The sequence below is a fragment of the Littorina saxatilis genome, linkage group LG5, assembly GCF_037325665.1.
Source record: "Littorina saxatilis isolate snail1 linkage group LG5, US_GU_Lsax_2.0, whole genome shotgun sequence".
In the NCBI taxonomy this organism is placed as follows: Eukaryota; Metazoa; Mollusca; class Gastropoda; order Littorinimorpha; family Littorinidae; genus Littorina; species Littorina saxatilis.
The window spans coordinates 40,085,216-40,092,715 of NC_090249.1; the positions used below are offsets into that span (position 1 = coordinate 40,085,216).

A 7,500-nucleotide genomic window follows, 5' to 3' on the forward strand; every position below is an offset into this window, starting at 1 on the left:
AAAAATAAAATCTTTTTTTACATATATTTTTTTTCAATAACTTTTTTCCCCATGGTTCATTCATCATCTGACATAACTTTTTAGCGAAATCTAACCATAAGATTATTGAAAAAAAGCAAAAAATGTAGACGACCACCTTTAAAACTGCAACATCCCTTTTTACTACACAACGCTTCATAAATACCATATACATATAATTAAAAAAAAACGACAGTTACCTGCAAACAACCATACCATGAAAATTATCGATGACGTCGGGTGTTTTTTCCCCCTGAACGGGAGGTAGGGAGGGGTGTAACATATACATATCCTCAAACCCTCACTCCTATCCTTTTAAACCCGATTTTTTTGTGTATCTCCTCTATCCATAACATCTGTGGAACGCTAAGATGCTGAACATTTTTGCGATTTATGGGTTAATCCAAAAAATACGCGCTTTATTTACGAACGTCACTCGGTGCATCTTGATGGAATAGACGCAATTCCGCTCCGTAATAGCACAAAGGGGAACCCCACATCTTTCACTACTTTTGTTTTTGCATGGATCGGATATGGGAATGTAGGACGAGTTCCGTAATAGTACGAAAGAGAACGCACCTTTTTACATTTTCATTATTTATTTATTTGTCATCCTTTTTTTTCTTTTTTTTTTGTACACAGGGGTTGGAAATGAGAACTTATAGGAAGAGTTCCGTAATAGTTCGAAGGGAAACGCACATTTTGTTAAAGGGGTGAGTGGGCGGGAGAAGTGGGAGGAGGGCGGAAGGGGGGGGGGGGGGGGGGGCAGGTGTCTTGGACAACGTTTTTCTCGCATGTAACGAGATAACGAGATTATACACGACATATCTCCCAACCACAGGCAGCGCCAGTTTGTCACCCCAGTCAATAATGATCAAAACAAAAGCGGCAAAAAAGGCAATCACTGTTCTCCCTAGATTAGATTTTCTAGGCAGATGAAGTCGAAGAAATTGCCACAAAAAACAGCAAAATTCCATTTGGAAGAAAATTACCCCCAGTTGTTTGCAAGTCTCCTGTGCATTTGCGAACTGTTGACCCCCATACCCCTTGCCAAATGTTTGATGACTGAAATGTCCTTCTCATTCTGTCTGTGCCTCTCTCTCTCTCTCTCTCTCTGTCTCTCTCTTACCCTCTCTCTCGCTCTCACCGTCTCTCTCTGTCTCTCCCTCTCTCTCTCTGTCTGTCTGTCTGTCTCTCTCTCTCTCTCTCACTCACACACACACACACACACACACACACACACACACACACACACACACACACACACACACACACACACACACACACACACACACACACACACACACACACACACGAAATAAAGACTAAAAGTCTGACCCAAAACACTGTATTCTTTTTAACTTTCTAAGCTTGTTTTGAATACAACCTATCATATCTGTATGTTTTTGGAATCAGGAAATGACCACGAATAAGATGACATCATTTTTGGATCGATTTCTTACATTTTAATCGTAAGACTAATTATTCTACTTTCGTTAATTGTGATCACAATTTAAGAGTAAACATGACATATGTATATATTTTTAGATTCAGAATATGATGAAGAATACGATGCAATCAATTTTAAATCTGTTTGCGAAAAATCGATTTTAATGACAACTTTAATGAGCAAACTCATTAATTAAATGTTTAGCCTCCAAGCTGAAATGCAATACCAAAGTCCGGGCTTCGTCGAAGATTACTTGACCAAAATTTCAACCAATTTGGCTGAAAAATTAGAGCGTGACAGTGCCGCCTCAACTTTCACGAAAAGCCGGATATGACGTCATCAAAGACATTTATCAAAAAAATGAAAAAAAACTTCTGGGGATATCATACCCAGGAACTCTCATGTAAAATTTCATAAAGATCGGTCCAGTAGTTTACTCTGAATTGCTCTACACACACACACACACACACACACACACACACCACCACGACCCTCGTCTCGATTCCCCCCTCTACGTTAAAACATTTAGTCAAAACTTGACTAAATGTAAAAAAAGGAGACAAAAAAGCCAAGAGAAGGATAGAACCGAAAAGAAAGAAAAGAAATACAAATAACAAAGTCCAAGACTCCTCTACCAATCCCCACTCCACCCCCCTCCCCCTCCATCACCCTTCCGCACACTCCCAAATTCTCCCTCTTCCAACCCTGTATTAAAATGTGCGTTCCCCTTCGCACTCTTATTGAACTTTTCCCCCTTAGCAATAAGCAGCATAAAGATGCTTAAATAAGATGAAATGAAATAAAATAAAATATAAAATAAATAAAGCCATAACTCAGGCTATCGCTCGGTCTGAGCAGTCGCAAACACACTCATAAGCAACTCCATTAACCCAATAGCACAGACTCTGATAATCCTTCTGCGACTAGTTTTAAAAATGTTTTGAAAACGAAGTAAAATAATAGAAAATAAAATAAAATAACATAAAAGAAAATAAAACTTTGACTTTATCTCAAGATTCTCAGCTCTCGCCAACTGGCATGCACAAACAACCTCATTAACCCGCCAGCGCCGAGTGTGCTAGTCCTTCTGTCGCCGTCCTTGACACGTTCACATCACAAAGATACTCATAACCTCTACAGGCTCCACAACCCTTGGTGCTGAAGAACCCCCAATCCCACCCCTTCATCACAAACACAGCTCATCCAACAAACACAATCGGCTGATATAAAAATAAAATAAAATAACACACAATGGATAAAAACGAAATCAAAACTCAAAACGGATAATTTCACACACAACTGAATTGACCTGTCAGCACCGAGACTGCCTTTTATTATGTTAAACAAATAGAATAAAAATAGAAAAAGATAAAATAATTAAGCTAAAATAAAGCTTGAACACTAAAAACAAACAACTTCATTAACCTATAAGCACCGATTGTGCCAGTCCTTCTGTCATGCCCTTGAAACAGTTTCACATCACAAAGACACTCATAATTTTAATGGGCTGCACAGGCCTTAGGGTTGATGACAGAGAGGGGTGGGGCTTTGGGCGAAAGGGCAGGGCTGAGTGGAGTCGTTGATTAAGGTGGGGGGGGGGGGGGGTACGGGTGGTCTTGAGGGGAGGTGGGGGCGGGGACAAGAAGACCTAGAGGTATGATGACAGGAGGAGGAGGGGGTGGGTCAAGCCTAGAAGAAAGGGGGGGGGGGGGGGAGGTTGTCAGAAAAGAAAGCTTGGATTTGTCACGCGATGAAGATTTAGATTTTGGCAAAATTTGAAACAGATACACTGACTGCCGACGAGGTCCAACAAAAAAACACAGTGCGAAGTAGTCGCAATTCTGTTTTGTATTGTGAAGTTCATAGGTGATGACAGATCATGACGAAGGGGGATATGGCAGCGGGAAATGGATGGGGCAGAGGCCAATAAAGGATGAGGGACTGAAATGATATTGAAGATGAAGCCACCACCAAGACTTAAAGGCGGGGGGGGGTGGGGGGTAGGGGGGGGGGATGGAGGATCCCACGACAATCCCGTTTATAACGACAGAGGGAGGAAAGGTGGGGAGGAAGGAAGAGGGATTGAGAAGAAAAAGAATAAAACCTCCAGAACCAAAAGCAGTCACATGCCCCCAAAAAGAAGAGTGTTAAAGGAGTGGGAATGTCAACCCCCTGAAGATTTAGATGATTATGTGATGACAGAGGATGGACGAGGCCAAGAAAGGAGACGCCGGGGTGTAAATGGTGACAGAGGCTAGGGGAGGGGGGAGGGGGGGTGAGAACACAAAGCGAGGGATTCAAGGGATACAGAATCAATCCACCGCGCAGAACCTAAAGGGGTTATAATACAACAAAAACGCCCTTCGGAAGCAGAGATCCCTCCGCAGACCAGGTGTTGCTGTCAGACCCCGCGAGCGGCGGAGTCATCCGGGCGAGAAAGGGTTAATTTTATCTCGATGGTCGCCCATTGTCAGGCGAGGGCGGCCTGTACTGACGTGCCACCCCTAGCGCTCAATCAATCAGGAACGGCCAGGAGCAGATGATCGGAGTCAGAGCAGAGAATGGCTGGTTAGATTTATGTCTTCCGTCAGGGAGTGAATTGGTGGAGTTGTCCCCCGCTCCCTCCCACCCATTAAGTTCTCTCCCCCCTCTCCCGATTGCCAGGGGTTTGTGCTTCTGTTTGTTTGTCTATTGAAATTAAAGTCCTCTTTGGTCCTACTAGCCATTAACTCTTACCAGTTCGCTCCCTTGCCCATCGTAAGCAAGCTTACGATGCCCCCCCTGTAGTTTTCCACTGACCAATTATCTAATTATAATTTTTTTTTATTTTTTTTTTTTTACATTGGATGGGTCGGACAGTGGATAAACTCATATTTAAGACACACTTTATGACTGAAACAAGCTGGGTTTTTGTTATAAGTTAGTTATAGAAATGCATTATTAGGCAAAAAAAAAAAAAAAAAGTCTGTTAACGGTAACATAGGCCAAAAAAATAGGGTCGGTAGGTCGGGACTTTTTTTAAATTTTTTTTTTATTTCCCCAAAACATATTTTTAAGTTATTTTGCCAAAAAACAAAGCCCCCCCCCCCCCTTTTTTTTTGTTTTTTCAAATTTATTTAAAAAAAATTTTTTTTTTTTAAATTTTTATTTTTTTTTCAATTTTTTTTCTCCAATTTTTTGTTTTTTTTGTTTGTTTTTTTTGTACCAAATGCCAAACAAAAGTCTAGGGTCGCGCGAAAAAATAGGGTCAGTCAGGATACCGTAAACAGAAGGCATGAAACGTCCAACTTTGAAATTTGGGTGGGGGTATTCAAGTGACAATAACTTTTTTGTTTATCAGCAAAACTCTATAAAACTTTGCTATGTTATGTAAAATGAATGCCCAAACAGACTAGTTAGCAGCATACCTAAAATAAACTGAACACAAAAAAAATGTCTTCTTTGTGTTTGTCACGTGTTCCAAAAAATGGGCGTACAAATTTCAACAAAAATCATGTTGTCACCCCCATAAAATTTTTACCTTTAAAGATAGCACAATTCTCTTTGCAAATATGAAAAGCTTATTCATTTTCCGTTCATTTCATATATAACATTTTATATTTCATTTAGAATATGACCCCAGATAGCCACTCGGCAAGTAGGCACCAACAGCACTGTAAAATATGCCCTAAAACCCCCGAACTGGTAAGAGATATGGAACATACCTGTTGTGCTGCTCAAGATGGGTGTTTTTATTTCCGTTTCGGCTCACCGTGTCGACTTGTTTAGATGCATAGATCATAACGATGTGTTGCATTGTTTCTTTCAAAGAAGTTTAATTGAAGATTGAATTTTTCTCAGGCTTTCGTTGTCATGCCCCAAAAAGACTGCCGACAGAACCATGATTACCGTGTTTCAAGCTCATCCCAATCGATGCACACAACACCATGGACCAGAGTAATCATTGTTAAAATATAACGCTGTGTATTGTTTTCAATCTTCAGAGCAAGAACATGAAATATGTCGACGGTCAGCGTGATCGAAGCCAGTAAAGTTGACACAATGTTAAAACCCAAAGCCAATACGCCACGGTTGTTTCCAGTTCGAAGACCAGCAACCTTTGCTCCAGTGGTCGTATTAACGACACTCACATTTTTCATTACCGCCGCTGGCTGGTAACAATAGCAGAGCGAACTAAAGGAGCGAGTCATTGCAAGCACCGCTACAGCTTTTCAGGAACACCGCTCCGCTTCCCGTAAAGTATCCGGCGCCTGTAGTTTTTCCATTGCCACCGGAGTCGATTTGGCTGAAAGAGTGGTGTCCCCTGCCCACGGAATGACGGGATACATCACGTGGCTCGCGCGGACGGCGGCCATTGATATCTGTCGAGGACGTTTTCTGCTCGACCGGCGTGCTGGGTGTGACAAATCAAGCGTTCCCGCCGCGGCCAGACAGAGTCATGTATCGGGTTGGGTTGCCTGCAAATTAGACCATCCTCCAGATTAACTCGGCTCTGACATGCAACTGCCTGGCTGCCCGCGCTGTGGGTTCGAATCACTGCTGAGCGCTGTGGCTGAGTTCCGTGCAGCTGACTGATTTGACATCACCATTGCGGTGTAGGAGGCTCCCATTTAGACTTGACGGGCGCGACATTTATGTTTTGCGGGTTCTAAAAGAAGAACAGCAAATTCATTCCCCCACCGGGACACCGGAAACCCTGATGCGAAGCCAACCACAGCGTCAGAATGTCCCTATCATGTAACAGTCTGACTGAGACTTGTATACTAATACCGAAAGATTGGAAGCTCTTTGCTCATGCTGTATAAATTCCTGCAGAACGGAGGTCAAGAAGAGACATAAAGAGGAGACGGAGGTTCAAGACGAAAAAGAAAAAGAAAAATGGAGGAGACAATGCTGAGATTAATTCTGTACTGATAGGCCGCTGCCTAGCTGCCGCTGTGAGTTTAGTGTCCCGCTAATTGCTGCTGCTGATTTGTGTTCAGCTGACTTATTCCCATACCTGATTGAAATCACCACTGCAGAAAAGGAGGCAGCTCATTTAGACTGTCGATCTGGCTATTAGTGTTTTGTCCGGCCTATAAAAAAAACTTGAGAACGAGTTGATTGACGCACAACTCAGTGGCAACCCTGCAGCGACCAGCATCGTTAGAAGACGGATTTAGGCTTGCACTCCAGCGATGACGTTGCTGTGGGCTGAAAGTGGATGATTGTTTTTTGAAAATAACATGCTACAGGTTCAGCAACGACCTTGTGAGGTCCTTGGCAGCTTGAATAAGACCCAAACTACACTATTACGAATACCGAAGACTATCCAGACTCCTACAGCAAAATGTTAATGGGATGGGCAAACAGAATTATGTATGCACCACTAAGGTCCAATGCATGTATTACGGCTGTGTACGTGACTCCATACACACACAAAGATATGCGGCGGTGGCGCTAAAGCTTTGAGAAGACTGACCTTAGGCGAACAATATATGCCTGTAGGACACTAATATATCTTGTCCATCTGTCTTTTGTGAATTTGCTGCATCACGAAAAGACCAAGTTTAATCCTATCTTTAACCGATTCTGACAGTGACACCAATGTGAAATCGTTACAGGTGCCACACTTTTTGTTCAAAGCAGTCAGTCGTATTCCGTGAGAAACTATACACTGACATTGAATGCAGGATGGGCCCGCTAGTACACGTACCGATTAAAGTCCACGTCAAGGGAAAGGAAGAAATAGGAAGGAGGAGGCGAGGCAGTAAAGAAGGAGGAAGAGATGGACAAGGTGTGTGTGTGTGTGGCGGATTGGTGCGGATGCGGGAGGGGGGGTGAATGGAGAGAAGAACAAGTCGCGTAAGGCGAAAATACAACATTTAGTCAAGCTCAGTCGAACTCACTGGCGACCCTGGAAAGGCTTGCAAGAGACAGACAAAAGTGGAGGTCCTTTGTCGCTGCCCTACACGCCACCAGGCGTGAAAGGCAGTAAGTAAGTAAGTAAGTCGAACTCACAGAATGAAACTGAACGCATTGCATTTTTTCCG

At 42.8% G+C, this 7,500-nt stretch overlaps 1 protein-coding gene across 1 annotated transcript in view; it reads right to left on the minus strand.

Moving 5' to 3' along the window:
- The window catches only part of LOC138967110 (uncharacterized), a 239,891-nt gene that overhangs the window by 79,478 nt on the left and 152,913 nt on the right, over positions 1 to 7,500 (minus strand). The gene's annotated exons all lie outside the window — the stretch shown is intronic.